This window comes from Triticum aestivum, chromosome 7A (genome assembly GCF_018294505.1).
Source record: "Triticum aestivum cultivar Chinese Spring chromosome 7A, IWGSC CS RefSeq v2.1, whole genome shotgun sequence".
Taxonomy (NCBI): domain Eukaryota; kingdom Viridiplantae; phylum Streptophyta; class Magnoliopsida; order Poales; family Poaceae; genus Triticum; species Triticum aestivum.
The window spans coordinates 678,460,439-678,474,610 of NC_057812.1; positions in this window are offsets into that span (position 1 = coordinate 678,460,439).

Genomic DNA, 14,172 nt, shown 5'->3' on the forward strand with positions numbered 1-14,172 from the left:
TCTTCCTGGGTAGGATGAGGCCCCTTTTGTTGAGGTAGTGTTCCCACTATACCTTCTATAATTTCAAGTGCAATATGGGGATCGATTTCAATAAAATTGCTTTTGTCAACGCAATCCAAGAGTTGTCTATGAGACATATTTATTCCAACATAAAAATTGCGAAGAAAAATTCTCAGATTTATTTTAGAGGTACAATTACGATGAGATTCCATTATTCTCAACCAGGCATCTTTTAAGTTTTCTCCTAACCTTTGTTTAAAGTGAAAGATTTCAAACTCAGGGGTCAACGGAGAAGATAAGGGACTAGCCATAACGACAAGCAAGCAAACTAACACACAAGCAAACAAAAAGCAAGCGGGCAAAAAGAGGCGAATAGAGAGGGAGGATAGAGAGAGAGGGTGAATAAAATGGCAAGGGTGAATTGGGGGGAGAGGAAAACGAGAGGCAAATGGCAAATAATGTAATGCGTGAGATAAGGGTATGTGATGGGTACTTGGTATGTTGACTTTTGCGTAGACCTCCCCGACAACGGCGCCAGAAATCCTTCTTGCTACCTCTTTTAGCAATGCGTTGGTTTTCCCCGAAGAGGAAGGGATGATGCAGCAAAGTAGCGTAAGTATTTTCCTTAGTTTTTGAGAACCAAGGTATCAATCCAGTAGGAGGCTACGTGCAAGTCCCTCGTACCTGCACAAAACAAATAAATCCTCGCAACCAACGCGATTAGGGGTTGTTGTCGGAGTAAATAGCCATGGGTAGCCTAGCCGGCTTCCCCTGGCCCTTCTGAAAAAATTACGAGCCCGTCCGGCTCTCAAGAATCCAAGACATGGGGCCGCCTTCCCCATGCTGGCTGTCACCCAGGCCGGCTTTCGGAAGGCGGCCCGACTTTGGCCCTCATGAAGAAAGCCATGGGAGGGCTGACTTCGAGAAGCCGGCCGCGAGGAGGCCAACTCCAAGAAGCCGGCTCCCATAAAGCGGTCGAGACTGTACCCTCAAAGTTTGCATCCACCTAGCGGCGATGAGACGGGGCGTGGCTACAGTAAAGCCTGCCACCCCCAAATCCCGGAGCACGATCGACACAGTGCGCCCGTACGGGTGACCATGACCCGTCCGGCGCAACACTGTTGCCATGATGACCCTGATGCCATCCACGATGGGCTGCCAATACAGCCCACGGGCGGTGGGCCCCTTCGGGCAGAGAGACACCCGAAGGCGGCCACGCCTCCCCCAGTCGGCCCAAGACAGAGCCGGCTCCCCGCAGCCGGCTTGCCGCCTCCCTCGAAGGAGATGCCCCATTAAGGAGGCAAGACGCGGTGAGGCTACAGTGATCGCCCGCCGGGCGGCGGCACTGTAGCCACGCCTACCTCGACGAAGCGCACATCACCAAGATAGAGCAACAGTAACCAGCCGCCGACCATGTCCTGGACAGTGGGGCCTGCCTATCAACCAAGGGGCCGGCAGCCGGCGGGACCCAGCAGCCGGCGCAGAAGCCGGCGAGCGCAGTCACAGACGGCTGGGCCCCGCGTCTAGTCGGATTACCATTGTACCCCCGGGAGGTAGGCCTATATAAACCCCCCGGGGCACCCATGCAAAGGGTTGGACCCCCAGCTAGTTTTAGACACCACACAAGGAGAATAAGCAAGCTAGCCGTGCCCTTCTTCCTCCTCCCACCGAACAGCTCAAGGAGCATTGTGTAGCTACTTGTCCATCTAGTGATCATGCGGAGACCCCGCAGAGCAGCAGTAGGGGTGTTATCTCCACGGAGAGCCCCGAAGCTGGGTAAGATTCGCCGGCGTGCATGTATTTGCCTCATCCCGTTTCCAGGCACCGGTGACGTCTTACTGGCTCCCACAATGATAAGCCACCCGTTGGCATATGTCGCACCTACCACCCGACATTTGGCGCCCACCGTGGGGCCAGGTGCACCGTCGTCCGGAGACCTGTTCTGGACGGGAACCCTCTTCCTCCCCAGAGAGCGAAGCCAGCCCGGCATGCCCGATGGCGCTTGCCACGATGCGCTGCAAGGCGTCACCAGCATCTGCGCGGTGAGCAGCCTCGCCAATCTCCTCGACGAAACCCTCATCTCCGACGAGCTCGCCTCCGATGCAGGCACCGACCACCTCGCCAACCTCCTCGGCCAGCTCCATGTCTCCAGCGAGCCCGCTATGGATCTGGAGTCGGTTGGCTCCACCAACACGATGCCTGTCGACTCCGACACGGCCTCCTTCGACACCTTCCCCACCAACGTCGCGATCTATAACGACCCGCTTCCTCGGACCGACGGCCGCGATACTGTCACCACTGAAGTGATGGTCGTCGGCCACAGCGGCCCGACCGACGAGAGCGCCCACGACGCCCCGCACGCGGCAGCAAACGACTTGTCCACCCCCCTCCCGGCTGATGCCGACGACGAAGCACTGGAGGCGCGCCGCCTCGCCCTCCTCGCAGAGGGCCGGAGGCTGGCTTCCGTGAGACGCCTCACTGAGGCCTACCAGCGCGAAGCTGACCGCGTCGCCTTCGGCACGCCGGCCCCGGGCGGGCCGACCTGGGCCTACATTGTCAAGCAATGCGGCGCCATCATTGCCGACATGCTGGGAGTCGACCGCCCGGTCTATGCCACTCCGATCGAGAACTTGCGTGCCAACCAGGCGGCCGTGGACGAGTTGGACGGCTTGGAGGCCGAAGAACTCCCCCACATGACCTGGCGCATCCAGCAACTGATTGACGCGGCCGCACGGCGGCACCAAGCCGACGCCCGCGCGGGAAGCCCTCCCCCGCGCCGAGATCACGACGCGACGTCCCGGACACTGACTACGAGCAATGCCCGCGCGCGGCGCGAGAAAGAGCCGGCGGCCAGCCGAAGCCGGACCCGAATCTCCATCAAGCGAGACGCGGACGGCCATCCCTGAGCCATGGAATGGCGGGGCAACCCACCTCCGCCTCGACCCCGTGGAGAGAGATATCCCACCATGGCGCCAGTGGCGCACCCAACTCTCAGCGGCCGACTAGGTCGCCGCGAAGGAGTCGGCGATAACGACGCCCGCCATCGGATCGACCGCCTGGCGCGATCCCTGGCGTTGGAAGAAGACGATGTCGGCCCGCCTTGTTTCGGCCCCCGCATCCGCGACGAGCCTTTCCCCAAAGGGTTCTCGCTCCCAAGAGACACACCCAAGTACAACGGCTCCGTGAAGCCGGAAGATTGGTTGATCGACTACTCCACGGCGGTCAGCATAGCCAACGGCAACCGGCGCGTTGCCGTGAAGTACGTGCCCCTCATGCTCCAAGGTACGGCGCGGACCTGGCTCAACAGCCTCAAGCCTCTCAGCATCAACAGCTGGCTAGATTTCACCGAAGCTTTCATCCGCAACTTCCCCAGCACCTACAAGTGGGCCCCCAAGCCCAGGCAGCTCTCCCTGTGCGTACAGGGCCCAGCCGAGTCCACTCGTGACTACCTCACGCATTGGGCCGAGCTCCGCAATTCTTGCGAGGGGGTGCACGAGGTGCAAGCCATCGAATACTTCACTGCCGGGTGCCGAGAAGGTACCCTCCTCAAGCACAAGCTCCTCTGTGACGAGCCGACTACCCTCGACGAGCTTCTGGACATAGCAGAAAAATACGCCACCGCCGACTCTTCGATGAAGACCGAGCTCCGGGTAGACGCATCCGGGAAAGTACTCAACCCGGCGCCCAAGATGCCGGCAGGGGATTCCGGCCGACGCCCACTCCCGAACGACCACAAGCGCAAGGGCCCTGCGCTGCCTCCCGCCAGTCGACAGGTGGCCACAGTCGAAGACGCGCTGCCTGAAGGGCGACCCGTGCCCAAGAAGCCCAAGGGCGGCCGGCCGGCTTGGCAGCCGGCTTTCTCCTACGAGCAAACTCTCGACGCCCCGTGCAAATTCCATAGCGGCGCGAAGCCGTCCAACCACACAACCCGGAAGTGCCATTAGCTCACCCGAATCTCTAAAGGCGAGGGGCTCGCGCCGCCTCCTCCTGCCGGCCCGCCGCCTCCGGCTCCGCCGCCTCCGGCCGCTCGGCCCGCAGTCGAAGATGTGCACGACGAATTCCCCGACGAGCAAGCAACCTACATCGTCTTTACAAGCCAGCTCGAAGACTGGCGCGGCAAACGCCGAGAGCACCAGGAAGTCAGCGTGGTCGCTGCCAACCCCGCTGGACACATGCATTGGTCAGAAAAGCCCATCAGCTGGAGCCGGGCCGACCATCCAGAGGTGATGCCGTCTCCCGGCTCTTATGCGTTGGTCCTGGAAGCCACCCTCGCGACGGACAGACGCGCTGCCCGCTTCTCCCGCGTGCTGATAGACGGCGGGAGCAGCATCAACATCCTATACCGTGACACCCTGGAGAAGCTAAATGTCAAGACGAAGCAGCTCATGCCTACTCGGACAGTGTTTCATGGCATCGTACCCGGCTTGTCCTGCGCCCCCATTGGCAAGATCAAGATTGATGTACTCTTTGGGGACAAGGAGCATTTCCGCCGGGAAGCAATCTGGTTTGAAGTGGTGGACCTGGAGAGCCCCTACCACGCGTTGCTTGGCCGACCCGCCTTGGCCAGGTTCATGGCAGTAGTCGGCCCGGGGACTTCGGCAACCGGCTCGGGGACTGCCACACCCGGCTCGGGGACTACAGTAGCCGGCCCGGGGACCGCACCAACACAACAGCCGACGGCCGACTCCAGCATTTCACCACCCAGCCCGCCCACCCTGGTGGCAGTAGCCACATTGGCAGTAGGAGAAGTCGCGGCTCCATCATGGGCTCAGTCCATCCTCAACTTCCTAGTAAACCAAGATCTGCCGGCTGACGAAACAGAGGCAAGACAAGTCCAACATCGAGCCAGAGCATACACAATCGACAACAGAGAACTCGTCAAGCGCAGTGTCACTGGAGTCCTCCAACGATGCGTCGAGCAAGAGAAGGGCATTGCAATCCTCAGAGACATTCACCAAGGAGAATGCGGCCACCATGCGGCTTCAAGATCACTCGTCGCCAAAGCTTTCCGCCATGGTTTCTTCTGGCCGACTGCTTTGGATGACGCCAAAGAATTAGTTAAATATTGCAAAGGGTGCCAACTCTTCAGCTCCAAGCAACACATGCCGGCTTCGGCACTCAAGACCATTCCCCTCACCTGGCCCTTCGCCGTTTGGGGACCGGACATGGTGGGCCCATTCAAGACGGCGCGCGGCGGCATGACGCATTTGCTCGTCGCCGTGGAAAAATTCACCAAGTGGATTGAGGCAAAGCCGATCAAGAAGCTGAATGGGCCGACTGCTGTGACATTCATCACAGACATAACAACTCGGTACGGCGTGCCACACAGCATCATCACCGACAATGGCATGAATTTTGCCAAAGGAGCCTTGGCACGTTTCTACGCAGCCCAAGGTATCCACTGGACTTAGCGTCCGTCGCCTACCCGCAGTCAAACGGCCAGGTCGAGCGAGCCAACGGCCACATCCTCTCCGGCATCAAGCCCCGACTGGTCGTACCACTGGAGCGTTCAGCCGACTGTTGGCTCGATGAGCTACCGGCTGTCCTCTGGAGTCTGCGCACTACCCCAAACAAGTCAACCGGCTTCACTCCTTTCTTCCTCGTGTATGGTGCCGAGGCGATCATCCCAACCGACATCGAGTTCGACTCGCCCCGGGTAACCATGTGCACGGAGGCGGAGGCCAAGGAAGCACGAGAAGACGACGTCGACCTGCTGGAAGAAGGCCGGCTATTGGCCCTCAGCCGGTCTGCCATCTACCAGCAAGGTTTGCGTCGCTACCACAGTCGGAAGATCAAGCCAAGATCTTCCCAAGAGGGCGATCTTTTGCTCCGGCTGATCCAGCGAACAGCCGGCCAGCACAAGCTCTCGGCCCCTTGGGAGGGCCGCTTCGTCATCGGCAGAGCTCTAGGCAACAACTCCTACTACCTGATCGACGCACAGAAGCCGAAGGCACGAAAGAGAGACGACTCCGGCAAGGAGTCGGAACGACCATGGAACGCCAACCTTCTTCGAAGATTTTACAGTTGAAATGCAGTATGTATCATGCTAACTTTTATACTAAATACGAGACAATAGGCCCCCCGAGGAGGGCTCGGGGACTGCCATCTTTTATCTATGAATGAAAAGTATCATGCTTATGACCTTGTCATTTCATTTACTTGTTTCGTCCGGCACCGGGTTCGACTAGTCGGCCTGGGGACTGGCCGACTGGAGTTATATTAGAAGTCCTACCCACGATCAGACAAGTAGTGTGCCGACACCCAGGCTTAGCTCTTGCCAAAGTCGCAGTTCAAAGAACCGGCTGTCCGGCTGGCAAGAGTCAAAAGCAGGAAAGGATGCCCACACGAAAAATGGCCAGGGACCAACGGACTAATATAACGAAAGCCGATTTGCTGCCTACCACCGACCGACTACCAGAGTAGCCGGCCGACCGGTTTCCATTCACTTCACTTCAATCCAAGAAAGCTCGAGTACTTACCTCCCCAAAGAGGGAAGGCGACAAAGGAAAAACCCTAAGGATAAAAAGCATACGCGAATGGAAACCAAACATGCACATAATAATATTTACATAAAAGACCTCCAAGAGGCCAGCATTCAACATAGTTCGCATACACCCCCAGAGGGTGGAACTGCGAAAGCTTAATAAAGATTGTTCAAAAGGCAACAAGCAGGAAAAATAAGGATGGTAGGTCAAGCTGGCGGAGCGACCGACAAGCCGGGCTCGTCGGCGGAGACGGTTGTGCCGGCTAAAGGAGTGGCCAGCTGGCGAGCCTCGGCTTGATCACCGCCTCCCGCAGAGGGCGCGCTTCCACGCACCTCGTTGCTGGAGGCACGGTCAGCCTGAGGCCGGCCGGTTGTTCCACTAGCCGGCTCGACGTCTTCACCGTCCTCTTCTTCGTCATCCTCGCCCTCGTCGCTAGAGGCGATCTCCTCTGCCGAGTCCTCGCCCACTGCCGGGTTCAGCCCGAACCACTCCTCCGGCTGGGCAACGCCGTCATCATTGATTTCAGGTGCAAAAACGCTGATGTCGGTGCACTCGGCGATCGTCGAAGCACGCTGGGCGATAGCCGGCCGCACCTCCTCCAGCTCCGCATTGGCCTCCAGCCGCCAAGTGCGCAGCTGGTCCAGGTTCAGCCCTGGGTACCAAGCTCGAACGAACTCCAACGCCCGCCCGGCTCCAAGACGGGCCGCCGATGCCTTCCAAGCTTCAAAGTGATCGACTGCGACCTCCAGCCAGTCGGTAGTCCGGCTTGGGGTGCGGGGGATCGTCTCGCCGGGCCAGAGGGTGGCGAACACCTGCACCCCGGCATGTTGGAGCCGGCGAAGCATCCGGTGAGCCGACTGCAGCCGCGCTTGGACAGCCAAGAGCTGCTCCTCAAGCGTCCGATTCGCGTCCGGCGCGATGTTGACCCCCGCCTTACGGCGCGCCTCGCGATGGGCCTCGATGGTTTGGGCGGCGAAGGCGGAGTAGCCGGAAAAGTAGTCTGCACAAGAAAATAGGCAGCAGCACAAGTCAGGCCAAAAACCAGGCGGCAAGGGGCAGGAGAGGAGCGAGGAAGGCGGTTTACCGTCGATCAAGTCCTCGATGCGGCCGAAGACTTCATCCAGCGCTCGCCGGGTCTCAGCCCAGCTCGCCGCCTCGGTCTCAAACTCTGCCTTCAGAGCGGCCTCGCTATCCTGCGCTTTCTGCAGGGCTGCCTTGTGGCTCTCCTCTTGGTCAGCCAGCTTCTTGGCCAGGCGGTCACGCTCCTGGACCAAGGCAGCGTACTCAGCATCCTTGGTACGAAGAGCGGCATGTGCTTCGCCGAGCTCCCTCCTCAAGTCGGCGTTGGCCCCTGAAAGCACGAAAGAGAAAAAAAACCAATAAAGAAAAAGTCGTCAAGGAAGATCTGACCCGACTGCTCAACAGTCGGCCCGAATCTCGGGGACTACACCCAGTGGGTGCGCTAACGCGCCCCCACAGGAGACAGACAAGATCAAGCACTTACTTCGGCTATTGACCAGGTCGTCGGTCTTCCGACCCAACTCCTGAGCCTGGGAGTTGAAGGCGGCAGCACGGGAGTTATGATATTCCTGGAAGTTCAGACAGGAAGAAAAAATAAGGCAGTCATCAAGAAAGATTCGACCCGACTGCTCAGCAGTCGGCCCGAATCTCGGGGACTACACCTAGTGGGTGCGCTGACGCGCCCCCACGGAAGAAATCAAGAGACTAAAGCGGCAAAGAATGAAGGACTCACCCGGATGGCGGCCTGCGTCGACAGGAACTCCTGGGTGTACTGCTGCAGCAGGGCGGCCTGAGCTTGAAGCCGGCTCCGGACCTCTTGAGCTGCCACATTCAGCTCGCCAATCCCCTCGCTGGGAGTCCACTCGGACGTGGCGGTGCTGGCCGCCTCCAGAGCCTCCGCCGACTGGCCAGCGCCCGCAAGTCGGCGCGACTCCGGTGGAGCGGCGCCTCCCCCTGCGCGCCAACGCGTCACCGGCTGCACCTCGAAGCCGGCTCCATCCTCCGGCTCACCCCCGGCCGGCTCCTCTGGCGCCGCTGACGATTGGCCGCCTTGGCCCGCTCCGGTTGGCGCTGCCGGCGGCGCTCTCCCCGCGAAGACCATGAGGTCCTCCCTCCTCTCCATCAGCGGCGGGTCTTGGACGATTTCCTCCGCCAGGGGCAATGGGGTGTCAGGGGCCATGGCTCGGAGAGGAATGGCGAGCAGCAGAGGCTGGTTACGCGAACCCTCCGCCTCCGTTTGCGCGGTCGCCGCCTCCGCCTGGGCCTTGGGTGCCGCGTAGGCCTGCTCCCTCGCCGCCTGGGCGGCCGCTTTTTCCGCCGCCTCACGCTCCTCCCACGCCTCACGGGTGTTCTGCTCCGTGGCCTCCCTGAGGTCGACGCGGGGGTCCACGCGGCGGGAGCCCGAAGACCCTCCAGTCGGCCCAACTACGGAGCCGCTCGGACCCTGCTCAAGGGAAAGCGGCGCCTTGTCCAGCGAGCGGGAAAAGGTTAGGAAGAATGTTCAAACAAAAGAGAACAATGAAAAGCATGCGACTAGGCAATCGACGACTTACGCTGAGACCACCTGAGGCTGCTTCACCGCCTTGCAGAAGCGGGCCGCTTTCGCGGCCGCCTCATCTCGTTTGGTCGCCGCGGTGGAGGCTTTGGACTTCTTCAGCCGACTGCCGAAGAGGGTTGACGCGGCCCGGCGCTTCTGTGCGCCGCCGCTGGCAGCCGGCGCGGTGGACAAGCCCGCGCCCTGATGGTCGGCAGCCGGCTGGCGACGCGGGGCGACTTCGGCTTCGGCATCATCCGGCCAGTCCTCGAAGCTGGCGGTAAGCCTTGTGCCTCCGGGCTCGGCGTTGTCCCCCACGACGGCGTCTTCCATGGCGGCCGCCCCCAAATCCGGGTCGTCGACGTTATCCACCGTGTGGTCGGGGACGTACTGGCGTTCTATCCCTGCTGCCCCGGTCGTCGGCGGAAGAAGGGGGTTCTGCTAAGAAGAACCGACCGATCAGAAGCCGGCCATCATAAAGCCGGCTACCAACAAAAAGAAGAAAGAGAGGAAAGCTTACCACGGGCGGAGGGTTGGCGCGAGAGTACGGCACCTTGCCATATCGCCAGTCCTCGGCGAGCTTGCAATTGGAGATATGATTTACCATGTACGACACCTCCGCATGAGGCATCTCCCTGGTGCTCAGCCGGCTTGGGTCGAAGCGGCCGCTCATCTGACACATCATGTGGGACCGGCTTTGGAGAGGAAGTATTCGGCGCTCCATGAAGGCGGCCACCAAGTCGGCCCCGCTCAGGCCTTCCGACTGGATCATCACCCGAAGCCGGGAGACGGCAGCGTTCCCGGCCTGAGACAGTGACCTGGACCGGAAACTCCATGAGGGCTGCCTCCCAGCCGGCGGGCCGGCTGCGTAAGCCGGCTGGTTGACGTGGTCTCCTTGCTGGGCGATGTTCTTCACGTAGAAGTACAACTTCTGCCAGATCTTCACCGAGTGGATCAGGGGGATGGATGGGAACGGGTTGTCCTCGCCCGACCTCCTCATGACGATGTAGGCCCCGCAGGGGGCGGGCACGCCTGCGACGACAGTGCCGAGTTTGCTCTGGGAGAATTCCCCCCAGAGCTCCAGCGTGGGGAGAAGCCCTAAGAAACCTTCGCAGAGAGAGACGAAGGCCGACAGCAGCATCACCGCGTTGGGCGTGAGGTGATGCGGCTGAAGATTGTAGAACTCGAGGAAGGAGCGCAGGAATCCACTCGCCGGAAGGCCGAAGCCGTGCACGAAGTGCGAGCGGAAGACGACCCGCTCGCCCTCCTCCGGTGCCGGCGAGATCTCCGTCTCTGGAGCCAGGCGGACCCGCACGAGGTTGGTGTCGGGCAGGCGCCGAGTCTGGCGGAGGAACTCAACATGGTCCTCATGGACGTCGGAGCCATCCCACGAGCTCGACAGCGCCATGGGAGCAAGACGATGTGGCGGCGCGGCGGTGCTGAGATGGGAGGCTGCGGCGGCAACGAGAGGAAGAAAGGAGGACGAGAAGGGGCGGAGCGAGAGAGAGCGTGCGAACCTCTGTCTCTCCCCCTCCTCCCCCTACTTATAGGCTCGTGTGGCGGAGCCGAGGAGGCGCGGCGTGGGGAAACGTGGGGATCGATCGTGCCCACTCCCCCACGTCCCGCGTTTATTGGGAAGGCGAGCGGTCCACCTGGGCCGCAGAAGATCAGCGTTCGGGCCAAGGCCTAGGAGTGGTGGGCCCGGGCCTGCGGCGGCGTCCCGTCGCGCACGTGCGCTGACAGGGTCTCGCTGCCATGTGGCCCGCAGGAGGGCCCGCGGTCAGCACGCGGGTCGACCACTTTCCCGCCTGCAAGACGCAGGGCTCCCCGAAATCGGCATACACCAGCAAAGCCGGCTCTTCAGGGTAGGAAGCTGACCAAGCTTCTCGTCCCTTTGTCCACCTCGAAGCTCGATCAGCTTCGGGGACTACTGTCGGAGTAAATAGCCATGGGTAGCCTAGCCGGCTTCCCCTGGCCCTTCTGAAAAAATTACGAGCCTGTCCGGCTCTCAAGAATCCAAGACATGGGGCCGCCTTCCCCTTGCTGGCTGTCACCCAGGCCGACTTTCGGAAGGCGGCCTGACTTTGGCCCTCATGAAGAAAGCCATGGGAGGGCCGACTTCGAGAAGCCGGCCGCGAGGAGGCCAACTCCAAGAAGCCGGCTCCCATAAAGCGGTCGAGACCGTACCCTCAAAGTTTGCATCCACCTAGCGGCGATGAGACGGGGCGTGGCTACAGTAAAGCCTGCCACCCCCAAATCCTGGAGGACGATCGACACAGTGCATCGTACAGGTGACCATGACCCGTCCAGCGCAACACTGTTGCCATGATGACCCTGATGCCATCCACGATGGGCTGCCAGTACGACCCACGGGCGGTGGGCCCCTTCGGGCAGAGAGACACCCGAAGGCGGCCACGCCTCCCCCAGTCGGCCCAAGACAGAGCTAGCTCCCCGCAGCCGGCTTGTCGCCTCCGTCGAAGGAGATGGCCCATTAAGGAGACAAGACGCGGTGAGGCTACAACGATCGCCCGCCGGGCGGCGGCACTGTAGCCACGCCTACCACGACGAAGCCCACGTCACCAAGATAGAGCAACAGTAACCAGCCGCCGACCAGGTCCTGGACAGTGGGGCCTGCCTGTCGACCAAGGGGCCGGCAGCCGGCGGGACCCACCAGTCGGCGGGCCCCAGCAGCCGGTGCAGAAGCCGGCAAGCGCAGTCACAGATGGCTGGGCCCCGCGCCCAGTCGGATTACCATTGTACCCCCGGGGGTAGGCCTATATAAACCCCCCGGGGCGCCCATGCAAAGGGTTGGACCCCCAGCTAGTTTTAGACACCACACAAGGAGAAGAAGCAAGCTAGCCGTGCCCTTCTTCCTCCTCCCACCGAACATCTCAAGGAGCATCGTGTAGCTACTTGTCCATCTAGTGATCATGCAGAGACCCCGCAGAGCAGCAGTAGGGGTGTTATCTCCACGGAGAGCCCCGAAGCTGGGTAAGATTCGCTGGCGTGCATGTCTTCGCGTCATCCCGTTTCCAGGCACCGGCGACGTCTTACTGGCTCCCACAATGATAAGCCACCCATTGGCATATGTCGCACCTACCACCCGACAGTTGTCAATCCCTATAGGGCCACTTACGACAGTGAGATCTGATAGATATGATAAGATAATATTTATGGTATTTTTATGATAAAGATGCACAGTAAAATATAAGCAAAGTAAACAACAAAGTAAATAACTAAGTAGTAGGAGATTGATATGATAACGATAGACCCGGGGGCCATAGGTTTCACTAGTGGCTTCTCTCGAGAGCATAAGTATTCTACAATGGGTGAACAAATTACTGTTGAGCAATTGACATAATTGAGCATAGTTATGAGAATATCTTGGTATGATCATGTATATAGGCATCACGTCCGAGACAAGTAGACCGACTCCTGCCTGCATCTACTACTATTACTCCACTCATCAACCGCTATCCATCATGCATCTAGAGTATTAAGTTAAAAACAGAGTAACACCTTAAGCAAGATGACATGATGTAGATGGATAGACTCATGCAATATGAATAAAACCCCATCTTGTTATCCTCGATGGCAACAATACAATACGTGCCTTGCTGCCCTTACTGTCACGGGGAAAGGACACCGCAAGATTGAACCCAAAGCTAAGCACTTCTCCCATTGCAAGAAAGATCAATCTAGTAGGCCAAACCAAACTGATAATTTGAAGAGACTTGCAAACATAACCAATCATACATAAAAGAATTCAGAGAAGATTCAAATATTATTCATAGATAGACTTGATTATAAGCCCACAATTCATCGGTCTCAACAAACACACCGCAAAAAGAAGATTACATCGAATAGATCTCCACAAGAGAGGGGGAGAACATTGTATTGAGATCCAAAAAGAGAGAAGAAGCCATCCAGCTACTAACTATGGACCCGTAGGTCTGAAGTAAACTACTCACACTTAATCGGAGAGGGTATGGTGTTGATGTAGAAGCCCTCCGTGATCGATGCCCCCGCCGGCGGAGCTCCAGAATAGGCCCCAAGATGGGATCTCGTGGATACCGAAAGTTACAGCTGTGGAATTAGGGTTTTGGCTCCTGTTCTGATTGTTTGGGGGTACGTGGGTATATATAGGAGGAAGAAGTACATCGGTGGACCAACATGGGCCCCACGAGGGTGGAGGGCGCTCCTTGGGGGGTAGGCACGCCCCCTACCTTGTGGGCTCCTGTTAGCTGGCTTGACGTAGGGTCCAAGTCTCCTGAGTTGTATTCGGTGAGAAAATCACGTTCCGGAAGGTTTCATTCCGTTTGGACTCCATTTGGACTCCGTTTGATATTCCTTTTCTTCGAAACCCTAAAACAGGCAAAAAACATCAATTCTGGGCCGGGCCTCTGGTTAATAGGTTAGTCCCAAAAATAATATAAAAGTGGATAACAAAGCCCAATAATGTTCAAAACAGTAGATAATATAGCATGGACCAATCAAAAATTATAGATACGTTGGAGACGTATCAGCACGTCAGGGTTATTGCCGCGCTGTTCGGCAAGTGTGTCCCCAACAATGTCGACCTTGCTGGAGGTCCCGAGGCTTCGATTGAAGTGCGCTGAGTCTTCCCCCTTGGTGTTGGTGTTGTCGATTACCCATGGATCACAACCCACAAATTCTATGCTGGAACGTGAGAGGATTAAACAATCCAGCTAAGAGGAAAGTAGTTAGAGAGTTCATTGCCTCATTGAGAGTCAACGTGGTGTGTTTACAGGAGACCAAATTGGACACTGTGGATTAGTTTTTAGTTTCGCAATGCATTGGGCCATCTTTTGATGGTTTTTCTTATTTACCTGCGGTGGAAACGCGTGGAGGTATTTTACTTGCTTGGGACTCCTCGAGTCTGAAGGTGGATAGCATACAGATTGATGCTAATTTTCTAACAGGCAAAGTGAGACAACGGGATGGTAACGAGTGGTGGATCTCGTGGTGTATGCCCCTCAGGGAGATGAGCTTAAAACTCAATTCCTCAACGATCTTTTCGCCCGTAGACTACTATTCCCCGGTCTGTGGATGTGCCTCGGTGACTTTAATATGATCCTCCATGGTCCAGAGAAGAGCAATCAGAACCTAAAC